The sequence below is a fragment of the Aythya ferina genome (assembly GCF_964211825.1).
Source record: "Aythya ferina genome assembly, chromosome: 1".
NCBI classification, from domain to species: Eukaryota; Metazoa; Chordata; class Aves; order Anseriformes; family Anatidae; genus Aythya; species Aythya ferina.
In genome coordinates this window covers 148,751,106-148,763,149 of record NC_140296.1, presented here as the reverse complement: position 1 = coordinate 148,763,149, position 12,044 = coordinate 148,751,106, and the positions used below count along the sequence as shown (strand labels likewise).

Below are 12,044 nucleotides of genomic sequence, written 5' to 3'. Positions count from 1 at the left end.
TTAAGTTAGTACTTTAGTACTACAGCCTTCCAAGTGATTTCCTTGGTGTCAGACATATACATATTACCTTTTCAAATTTTTATTTATTTATTTTGTGTGTGTGTGTGTGTGTGTGTGTGTGTGTGTACTGTAGGACTTTGCTGGCTGGTGCACAGCATTTAGTCTGAAGGTTATCTGTGTGTTTTTAGAGTATGCATACTGTACCGTCTGTAGGTGTTGATTAGAATCATAGTTTGCTTTGGCTATCCTGATTCCTTATAAAAGGGAAAAAGTGTATGTGCTTTTCACTCTTAAGTACTGCCTTAAGTGCCCCTTGCTGTCAGCGCTAGATATCTACCTTAGAAGCAGGGCTACACGTTTCTCCCCATTGACCTTGTTCGTCATCATTAGATGAATTCCAAAATTACAGAGAAGTAGCAATGACTCTTGCAAGTTATAGGCAGATTTGGGTGTATTGTTAGAGCTGGATTAAAGCTATCACAGATTGGGATATGGAAAAAAGAGAAGGAGGGAGAGGGAAGCAAAGAGCCTTAACCTAAATCATAGATGAGTGTTCCTTTTACAAAAAAGAGTCCTCACACCCTCTGTAATACATGCCAAAAAGTGAACAATCGAGTGTACTGTAAATGGCCTCTTTTACTGGAACAGTGATTATATTCAGTGTAATAGTGAGTACTGGATAAGCTAATTGCTAGAACCAGGAAAGAAAGGGAAGAGTGTGATTTTGCTGGGACTTTGTTCTGACACAATGTGTGTTACAGGAGCAAAGAAGCAACCTATCCTCTTGAAGGCATATAGCAAGATCATACTGACATACTGATAATGCCAGTTCTGGTTACTGAGAATTGCAGCCCGCGTGCTTCTGCTCAGCATTTGAGACTGTCTTTGTTCGTATAACTTCTTGTGATGTACTTGTCTGTACACTTCTTCCAGCATTAAGCAGTTTTCTGTACTTCTGAGAACCAACCCAACAGTGTGCAGGATGAGGAGTATGGTGAAAACCTAATGCAATATTGCTTTCTTCCACTGGAAGACATAACAATAGTATTTAACTAATTAAATTGTGAAATTAAGCAACCAAAACAGGCACCTCGTGGAAATCTTGAAAATAACATTAAGAGGATATCTAATGTGAAGAGCATGTGATGCTGTCCATATGATCAAAATAGTAATAATCTGATGCATTTTTTCAAGATTTACTCAGAATAGACGTGCAAGCATCCTGTATCCATCTTCAGTGATTCATGTAGTCCTGAGGTGACAACAAGGAATGAATAGGAGGGGTTTTCTGAAGCCCCAATTCAGGAATTTTTAAGTGCTTTTAAGAATGTGTTGAGTTGTATTCTCTTCCAGGAGTGTATTTGAATGGGATTTAATCCTATTCTCAAACCCTTTTTCTGAAAGTGGTTGTCTTCTGGAATCAACTTTCATTTCCATTTGTGGTCCAGTGACAGCCCCCACCTGGATTTGAAATGAGGTCACTGGACCTGAAAGGTGGGGGTAAAGGTATCTAAGTAGCTTTCATGGAGACTTACTCTGTTGCCTATAGCTACTTTCATCTTAAATAAGGAAGTGTGGCATGTTTGTATTCACAAATCCCATTGTGCAATGCTCTGTCTCAATTGGGGCTGTCTGTGTCTCCATACTAAGTCTGAGGGCAGCTGCAATTTCCTCCATTTCATGCAAATTAGCTTCAGCCTTAAAGCTCCTGGCAAGGTGCCAGCACAGCCCTCTTTGGCAAAATTTGGATTCATCTAGGCAAAGGTATTAGCCCTTTTGCTTCAAAGCCTTTATTTTGGGAAATATTTCAGTATTTTAAAGACAAATACTTAGGAAAACGTGCATTTTTTAAAGAGATGCATTCTTTAACTGATAGAATATTCCTAACGATAGGTAAATAAACTACAAAAAATTAAAAGAATGGTATACGTTCACGTTGCTTATCTTGAACACTACTATAAATGCCACTGCACCAGTGCCATTAAAATGCATGTCAGGAATTTTCCTTGGCTGCCTCTATGCAGCCTTTTAAGATCATTCAACTACATAATGACTTTTAAAGATATTCTTTTTGAAATGAAAGGATTTTTTTTTTTTTCATGGTCTAGCTGAAAAAGATATTCCACAGATTTTCAATGCAGGTTTTAAAGATATCTTAATTCCATCCCTCTGAGTTTTGGAAAACAGTTAAACTTTTTAGATTACAGAGTGAGTTTCCTACAGTTATTCTGTGAATATATTAAACTTTAACTTCATTATAAATACTCTGTTTTGTGTTTTATTCTGGGTATGTGGTATTCATTTTAAAGTCAGATTTGATCCCCTCCTCCCCTGCTGCCCCCCATACCCATAAATACAGTAAAAATACTTAGTTCTTCCTTCTATTCTTCTCACAAGGATCACATTCCTAGATTTCCTACACACCAATTATTTAAATTCTATTTCTGCCTGAAGAGTGGCAATAAAACAGCATGAGATGTTCCACATTCATGTTGTTACACTGATTTTGTATTTAATTGGTTATCGAATAAGATTTTTTCATTTCCAGATATCCCTGCCATGTACTTTCTTGGCTTCTTGGAATCAAGATGTGTTCCTCCTATATAAATTGTCATTAACAAAAGTGAAGACCCTGCAGAAGAAAATTAAAGCCGTGGTTCCACTTGTATAGACGTTTTACCTCGTATCCTCATTTCTAGAAACCTTCTAAAGCACTATGGAGTTCCACAGGTATTACCAAAATAACTGTCTCAAAACAGTGCAATTTTAGATTTGTCATTGAAATTGCTGACTTTTTCTTATTACCGTTGACATGCAAGATGATAATATTCCTGGTTGTTTGTAGCATCTGAAGTGTTTTCAAAGGCTGGTATTTAGAAAAATGTCACTATATTTGCCCTATAGCAACTGGAGGCACTTTGCAAGTGACTGGCCCCTTATTCTTGTAGTTATTGAGCCAGCATTCATAACAGCTCCCGATTTTTAGGCCGTCTGTTGTTGTGTGCGCTTCTATCTGCTTTTATCTCTGGAAGATAAAACGTGGCAGTTTCTCTTTAAGAGCCTTCTGCAGGGCTCTGTATTTTCACACAGTGTCCTATCAGCACTGGAGAGCCCTCTGTGTGCATAGGGGTGAAGGCACCTAATCTGCCTTGTAATTTTCCAGGATGATAAAAAATAAAAATAAATATATATATATATGTGTAAATATTCATTCATCGGGAATGGGATTGAAAATCTGAGTTGTTGATTTGTTCAGTAAAATACTTTTGTACAGTAGCTTTTGTAGCTGCTGTAGTTGGTCTCCTGGTCCGATGTTGTAGGTTGTTCAAATTTTAGAAAAATCTCTGTGATAGTTGGCAGCTAGTACAGTCTATTGTTTTACATGTGCTGGAAAACTGGCTATGTCACAAAGTGAAGGGACAAACCTACCAGCTTGCTAGGGACACTAAAATATCCATTGTGAATGGTCACAGCCCTCAAACGTGACAGCCACAAAGTGATGAATGCCTCTCCTTGAACAATTTAGAAAATGCTAAAAACTTTGTGTTGATAAAAAATGTTATAACTCTGGGAAGAATAGCTTTGTGTGAAGAACGGAAGAGCTTGATTTTAAACACTACCTCAACTATTGTTAAAGATGGTACATCATAAACTCCTTTTAGTTTTACCTTCTTGCAGTCATAACCTGTGTTTTAAAATTGAAATTTATTTACCAGGCAAGCAATTTTATACAGAATTAGGTACTGCTTTGAGTGCAAATTATATCAATTTGATCACAAAGGAGAATTTCACTTAGATAATATATAAAAGTCCTCAGAGTTTCAAATAACAGGGAATAACTGTTGACATTTTCTCTCTCTACTTTGTATAGGTAAAAGTCCTACTAATATAAACAATAGAATAACTGTCTAAGGCCTTGGCCAAATACGTTATTATTAGGCATGTCTATTAGCACTGCTCACCTTTCTTACGAATGCTGTTAATTGCAATAGTACACCTTGTGTCTTAGCTAATTACTGATTGTGGTGGAGTTCCAGGGTGTTTTGTCTGTTATTTTAATGCAGAATATTTTTCTGATGAAGCACAGCTGAGATTGTGGTGGAAGCAGTTTGAAGGCAGATAAACACAGAGGACAGGAATGCCTTAAACTGGGTTTGTCTGTTATATTCTGAGTCATGAAACAGTACCCAGGAGTTATCAGTCTTCATCTCAAACTTGGCCTGGAAACTGGACCAGAGCTTCAGACCCAAGTCCTGGCACTCCACCTCTTGCTGTGTGGACATAATTCTTATCTGTGTTCTCTGTATGTCATTACCACCCATTAATCAAAATTGAAATACTTTTCCCAGAAGGTTCAAGTCACTGAGCAGTGTCCGAAACACTCAAAACGTCTACTGAAAGAAACTGGCCATATTTAAATCTATGTGGGTATTTTCTATGTCAAGGTGCTACCAGGGAACCTGAGGGATCAGTGAAATCACCTTTATAATTCTGCAGCCCCCATGCAACCACAAACTTAAAACTCCTGCAGGTAGTGAAGGGAAAAAACAAAACCAGAAAACAAACAAACAAACAAAAAAAAACCAGGGAACAGGTGCCCTAGTCTGGGCAGACAAAATCCACTTTTCCATAGGCCATACTGCTATATGAATTAAACAGTGTGACTCCTGCTTGATCAACAAGGTTTAGGGGAACATCTAGATGATGATTTCTCTATTCAACGCACAAATTAAATGTAACAATCAGTTCCTGGACTGAACCAAAAGGAGCTAAATCTGCAACTGCTATTATTTCATTAGAAAGTAAAAAAAACAAAACCATTGATTCTGCCTGTGCACATTGTCTGTGTCCGAGGTTTGGGTTAGTTATGGGAAAAAAACTGCTTGCCTAGTGCTGAACACATGATAAGATAGCAAGTGCAGATTGAGATTTCAAGACCTGCTGCTAGTCAGATCCAGAAGGTGCATTCAGACTTGTGCACAGCTAACTTTTGTGCTCTGATTGACTTCTGTGGTCCAGCTGGACTATGAGATGCAGCAAGGTTGAACAACTTGCCTGAGGTTTGACAGGGACAATCACAGGATCTGAACAGGGATCAGGCTGTGCACCTGGGTTTGCTCTGTGCATTTCACCACTGAATGGGGTTTCTGTGAAGGAAACAGAGGTGTCTCAGCTGCTTGTTCTATCTGCTATCTTCTGAACAGTGCTTGTTGCCTGTTGTTACTAGAATTGTGATGCATATTACAGTGTGCATTTCTGTGTAATACACAATGCATATGCCGGAATTGTAACTGTTTTCAACAGCAGTAGTTAATTACCTACAGGCCTGATTGTAAATTGTTGCTTTTATTTTAAAACAACTTTGGTGTGCACTGGGGAATTCATTTATGGCAGAAAATAGCCAGAACCATCAGCTTTCCTGAATGTGATCACCAGTTCAGGATGTCTGTACAACATGGGGATGTTTCATCCTATAGAGGAATGCAGGTGAGATCTCTTTTTAATTAGAGAGCTAGAAAAAAAAAATCACTTCAGGGAGTGAAATGTGCTTAGAGGCCTTAGCTGAGCTTTTAGATTTTTAGATGAGTTCATTTGATGGAAGCATCAGACATATTTACCAGCCTACGTCCTTGGAGGTGAGTGTTTGCGCAGAGGTCTGGGACTGACTCCTTGAGGAGCTTGTACAGTGCGGGTATTCAGCATAAATTCATATGCATCAAGCACTCAGACAAAGAGAAATGAGGAGGAACCTACGTTCTGGCTATGTACACAATGTACCTCGATTGCCTGAGAACAGAAGAAATCTGTCTGAGAGCTCTAAATTGCCAATCCTTTATGTGGGTTCAATTCATCATTTTAAGAAAAGAGAGTAGTAAGATGAGAAGAGCATGATGTTTTTTTGCAAAGTTGTTTTAGTGTTTGAGAAATTTGGTAGAATTGTACATTTTAGCCATGACTTGATGCCATCCATCATTCAGTGCCTTACGAGTCATCGGGATTCTTGTGGTGAATGCAGCTTGCTGCCAGAAAATCTCAACTTTTGTTAATGTATAGGCATTCATCATCTGCTGTTCATTAACACACATATTGCTAATGCCTGGCAATAGAGCGAACATTTTTCTGGAGTGGGGTCGAAAAACTAATTATTCACCATATGGTGGCCAGCTCAGCAACAATTGCTGAAGCCATGGAAGCAAAAGGAAGTTGGCTGGTTGATTTCTTTGGGCAGTTTGCACAGTGATGACTCTCTTGACACATGCCATTCATGTGGCCGCTGAATAACAGATGGGCTAAGGCTGGGAACTGTGGAAAAATCATGGCAGAGATCTGGTGGCAGCCTCTGTCTTTTTATCCTTCAGAATGACTTTGGGTCACGTGGGCTGTGAAAATAACAAGTAGGGGATTGTGCTCTGAGGATTTCCCTGCTTCTTTCATAAAGCCAGAGCGTAATTTTGACTGCCTTTTCGTATTTTGTTTATTAAAGGGATCAGGGTTTTAGATGAAAGAGATTACTTGGTTTGTGGTAAGGGGGCTGTGCTGTGCCCATGACACTCGGCTCATTGTTACCAGGAAAAATGCTGGCAGTTTGATAAGGGATAAGAAAATGGAGGGGTTTTAAATTAAAATTTAAATTACTTCTTATTTGTTCTTTTCTCATTTGTAAATCTCACATAGGCAAGTTAAGATAAGAGCTGTTTTAGATTCAGAATACTCAAATCTGAAATGAGTTAGTGTTTTTTCCAGAGGAGCTTAGTAAGGGAGGGTAAGATTAATTTGAGCATGCTGCCTTTGCAACTTGTATGCTTTCTGGATTTCATATCGTTCTGATGGTGCCTGAATGGGGACGTCAGTGAAAGTTTCCAAGCAGAGATTTGCTGAGCTTTAGCATCATTCAGAATTAAATCAGGTTGGTCTGAGCTATCTGCAAATTAAATTTTAACTGATGATAGCAAATTGTGGCAGTTCAGAATTCTCTCATGTCTCTTCTCTCAAGAGTAAGGAGAAGTTGACAAGCAGCAAAAGTGTTGCTGGATCCTCTCGGAAGCTGTGCAGCATTCCCAAGAGGGTGCTGGTCAGGCTGGGCATAGGGTGTAGAAGGAGAAGTGAAATGAAAGTATGGCTGTGTACCAAGTTGCCCCGCATGAAGAAAAGTTTGCATGTGAACCTATCATTTGTGACTTTGTCCAAAACAAAAGACAAAGCTTCTTATGCCAAGTGTGGTATTTGAGGTCTTAATTCAAGATTCACATTAAGTAAACATTTCTTACTGTCATATTTTATCTAAGCATACACAGGATCCCCCCTCCCCTCCGCCCCCCAATAATCTGTAACACAAAAAAATTTAAGCCATATTTTACAATGGACTATTTTTAGGATTTCTTTTTATGAAAAGAAATCTTCAGTGCAAGTACACAGGAGGGAACGAACAACAACAACAAAAAATCGAAAGCAGAAAGTCTTCTTTTTCCACCCACTCCTCTGTATTTTCTCCTGTAGTGTGCTGAAAATGTTTTTATCTAGGATTCTCCTGTCAGTATTTACCACAGGCCAAGGATAGATAACATTAATTTTCATTACAGCATTTTGACTGCTGAAAGGTTACTCATCTAGTGATCCATGCCATCACCAGGCCATGCAGCATCCCTGAAAAGTGCTGGTTTGTCTGCCCATGCTGGCGGCACAGCTCTCCCCTCCCTGGCAGCCCTCCCGCAACGTGGGCTTCTGCTGCCCTTTTGAACCATCCCTGCACTGGGTTGCACAGCACCAAGAGCTGGTTGCTAATAGTGAGTACATGACTGCATCTGGAGCTCTGGTTCCTACCTCTATGTTTTTACAAAAGAGTTGTATCTTAAACATCCACACCTTCCACAAAAAAGTATTTGATACTTTCCCATAAGTGACCAAGGGAATAAATTTTACCAGCTCAGTCTCTTCTGAGAGAATGATGTTCACTGGCCAGTAGCAGTGCTGGCACTGACTATGTCTTCTGGAGAAAGAATAATCAAAGTGTGTTTTATTCGATGAACTTCCTCATCTTTTTTTTATTATTTTTTTTCTTTTCTTTTTTTTCCCATGGTACTAGTCTCAGAAAGCATTATGTGGGGATGTGCTGCAGTTCCCTTATCTCTGTTGTGTATGATGTGTCTCTAGGCTCTTGTGTCCTCCTTCGTCCGTGACGGCTCCTTTGCTCAGCCAGTGTGTGTCCCCGCTTCCCTTGGTAGTTTCCCTATCCACACTAAAGGGGGGGATACATCTGTTTTTAGCAAGAAGTGAGTCCAGCATTTCTGGGTCTCAGTGCACCAGTGCTAGTGTGTTAAAGGGCTGGATTTTAATAACACTGCTTCTCTTTAGCTTTTGGAGGCTTCTTCGTACCCCAGGCACCTAACTACTGACTCTGCATGTATGTTCCATCTACTCATCCAAGCTTGCAGAACTCTCTGCTCACCTGGCTGGAAAAAAGTCCCTCAGATTTTGCATAGAGATTTGCCAGGTATTCTTGTGGTTGAAGTTTTTAAATTTGAATGCCTGCCAAATCTGATAGCTAATAGTCTCTTTTCCCATGGGAAAAATCCAGAAGAGGTTAAATATTTATTAGGAAAATTCAGCAAAATTCCTAAGACCTCATTTGAGGTGTAAAGGGATTTTGCGGATTTGAAGAGTGACAAAGATGATGTGAAAGTATGTTCTTAAACACACAAACCCACATTATATCGATATATTCACACCACATATACACATAAATATGCATTATATATACATGTATACTTCTACGCCATTTTCCATCTATAAGTATATATGTATATAACAATATATTTAATAGCAAAAACATTTATTTTAAAAGTAAAAGGTGCATATTAACAATATTGGGTCACAAAGAACAAAGCCAAAACCTTAAAGTAAGTGTGGTCCTTTTTCAGATTGCAAAGCCACATTCTGTCCTGAGATGATGATGGAAAAACATTGCAATCCAGTTTCTTCATAAAGTGCTTCTAATCCAAATTATGTTTTTTTTTTTTTTTTTTTTTTTTTTTGTGATTTCACCACACACAATAATCTTCTCTTTGACTGTTGTTAGACACTTATCAGTATATTATTAGTATGTGTTCTTATTTTTAAGTGCAACTTAAAATGGAAAATGGGAAATGGAATCTGTATTCTTCCCCTGCTTATGAAACACATTAAACATGGAAGGTAATCTTCTAGACTTAAAAAAATAAATAAATTGGTATGAAGTAAGTAAAAGCACAGCTATCTGCATTGGGATGAATATCCTAGTCTATATTCCAATTACAGAAGACGTTAATTCTCCATGTTAATAGCTAATAAGAGTTCAAATGACCCTATTTTAATTTTTTAAAAATCATTTGGAATGTCACACATTGTGTTTCAGTTGAGGTACTTCAGAAGATTGAAATTTGTCAGAAATGTTTTTCAAATCAGAATTTGCTCTTATTTGCTCAGGTTTCTTCAAAAATGGAGATGAGGTGTACAACAACTCCTTGTGTAAAAAATAATCCATTGCCATGCTTTGGTAGTTCTGATGCTCACTGAGCAGTTTTATTTTTATTTGATTCACACTAACCTTATCAAAGTGTTCAGGCTTTAAAAACAGATGTTAGATGAACATATATATATATATATTTTTTTTTTTTTTAATGAATGAAGATGCTTTGTAGGAAAAAGTTGTTTAATTTCATATATTGAGCTAAGTATCAGCCCTTCAAACACTGAAGTACAGGATTTGACACAAGCTTTTGTTTAACTCCCCCTTATATGACCAGCAGGAGAAGAACTTTGAAGCCCTAGATATAATAAAAAGCTTTGTTTTGTGTCAAGACCCAATATCTGCCATGACCTTCATCTAAGGATTTGGTGAATGCTTGCCTGGGAAAAAGCTCAATAAATTGCCATAAATTATGGGTGCAGAGCAATACAGCCATTTCTGGCTAGGCTTTAAAGCCCGGAGTTTGGTACTTTATCCACTCTTCCTAAATCATAGAACAGCCCTGTGCCGAGCTGAGGGACTCATCCATTTGGATAGGACATGCTGTTTATTCTGTTGCTAGGTTAAAATGCCTCTTAGTTTAAGAACAGCTGAATCACTTTGCTCTCATCCTTGCTTAATACACATCTTATGTAGATTATATGAACCAAATTGGTTTAAATGAGAGATTAAGCAAGGGATATGTAGTGATTATATGTGCCTCTAAGCGTTAGGTTGTATATTTAAAACTTTGCTGTATATTTTTGTAAGTTCATTCACATACTGAATATTAAAAACATTCCCAATCAGAATATAGGGATTTTCCCAAGAATAACATCTTAAATGCTCCTTTAACTAGTTTTGTTTCCACTTTGTCAGCCTTATTTGCTGAATCATCACAAAAGTTTATTGGATGTTTTTACAACTTTTGGCTTTGCTACCCATCTCCAGCATGCTGAAGCGGGCCCGTAACTCAGTGTAGTTCAGGAAATACTTCACTGTGATTCTCATGTCACACATTAGCAAGTTTCAGAACTGTGAACAACGAAAAGGGGGAAAAAAAAGAGAAAGAGAGACTGGATATTTTTTTCTATACTTCCCTGTGTTTTATTTACACAATACATTTCCATCCTCCAGCAGCTGAGTTCAAGCAAATGGTTTAATTGGAAAACTAAGCAAGGAGCCTGCAACCCCATTTTTTTGTGAATCTTAGCCTAGACTCTAGTGTCCATTTCCTAGGAAGCAATTTAACCTAAATTTGATCTTAATTAGATTAGGAGAAGACTAAACCTCCCTGTTGTTAGTTATAGTTTCAGAAGAAAAATGAAGTTTGTCACAAAAGTAACACTAACCACTGAACCTGATGGTCAAAATAGACCTCACGGTGTCTGGAAGCCCCTGATGAAGTAAGGATCAGCTATGGTCATGCTGGTCCTGACTGATTTGTCTCACTGGCTTGTAAAGGCCTCCAGAGGTGAGGGCTCCACAACCCCCCAGGCAATGTATCCCATTGCACAAACCCTTCTTGCTGTGTTCAGTGGGTTTGCCACTGCACTTGAAAGCTGTTTAACTTTGAGCCCTGGAAGACTTTTGGGTTCCAGGCAGTGGTGTCTGGCAGTCAGAGTTTTAAGCAAGTTGCTTCAGATGATCTGCTAATGGCTTGGCACAAAGGGATGTTTTTTTGACACAAATAAGATTAATCCCATTACCATGCTGTCAATACTCCTGTGGCCTCATAAACCTGTGCTTGTTCTAATGCCACAAAATGCTTTGCTTGTTATTTGATCTGGCCACTGTTACACATATTTCATTCGATGTCTGTGTCAGACCTAGCTTTTTGTATCGTCTGTCAAGTGTAACTAAGGAAGATCGATAGTAAGCAGGTCTTGTGGTTTTCTTCTATTTGCCAGAGTGTGTGTAATGTTATTCCACTTACGATAATGTTCTCAACCTTTTACGAAGACTGTACGATGAATTCACTATGGATATGAGACCAAGTTACACTGTATGTTTTCTTGGCAGTATGCTTCAATCTGTCTTGGAGTTGGCAAAAAACACAAGCAAAGTGACTGGTGAGCAGGTTGCCTTATGATAAGAGTAAGGGATGTCAGAAAAGGGGCCAGACGCTCGTACGTATTGCATGAGTGTAAGTCTATACGTGTCTGCACAATTAAACAGACTCAATGCTTGTGGTAGGTTGGTTTTGTTTAGTGAGTAGGTAAACTTGCCAAACACATGAGGTGATGGACACTGAGACTGACAACATGACAGTGACAGAGATGACGAAAGTGAGGGCAATGACAAAAATGGGGATCTAGTAACATGTGATATTTCTTAGTGGCTGAAGAGATTGTGGTATCTATATAGTGCAGCAGGATTAGAATATAGGTATTTGTGGTCTGTAGATTTTACATATAAAAATGTTCAGTTTGGGTCTATCATAGTTTAGCCAAGAAATATGTTTTCTTTTTCCCATGTAGCTTTAGTCTAGTGCATGTTTATAACACTCTGTCCTGTAATTTTATGTGTGTAAATACACAAACATACAGACATTATTAAA

The 12,044-nt window shown here is 38.4% G+C and overlaps 1 protein-coding gene across 1 annotated transcript in view; it reads left to right on the top strand.

The window, feature by feature from the left end:
• LOC311443188 (uncharacterized protein) overlaps nucleotides 1-12,044 on the top strand; it is a 289,234-nt gene that overhangs the window by 153,953 nt on the left and 123,237 nt on the right. Inside the window, exon 4 of the mRNA XM_084533165.1 lies at nucleotides 2,549-2,730. The gene's annotated coding sequence lies outside the window, so the exon portion shown is untranslated. The remainder of the gene's footprint in view (nucleotides 1-2,548; nucleotides 2,731-12,044) is intronic.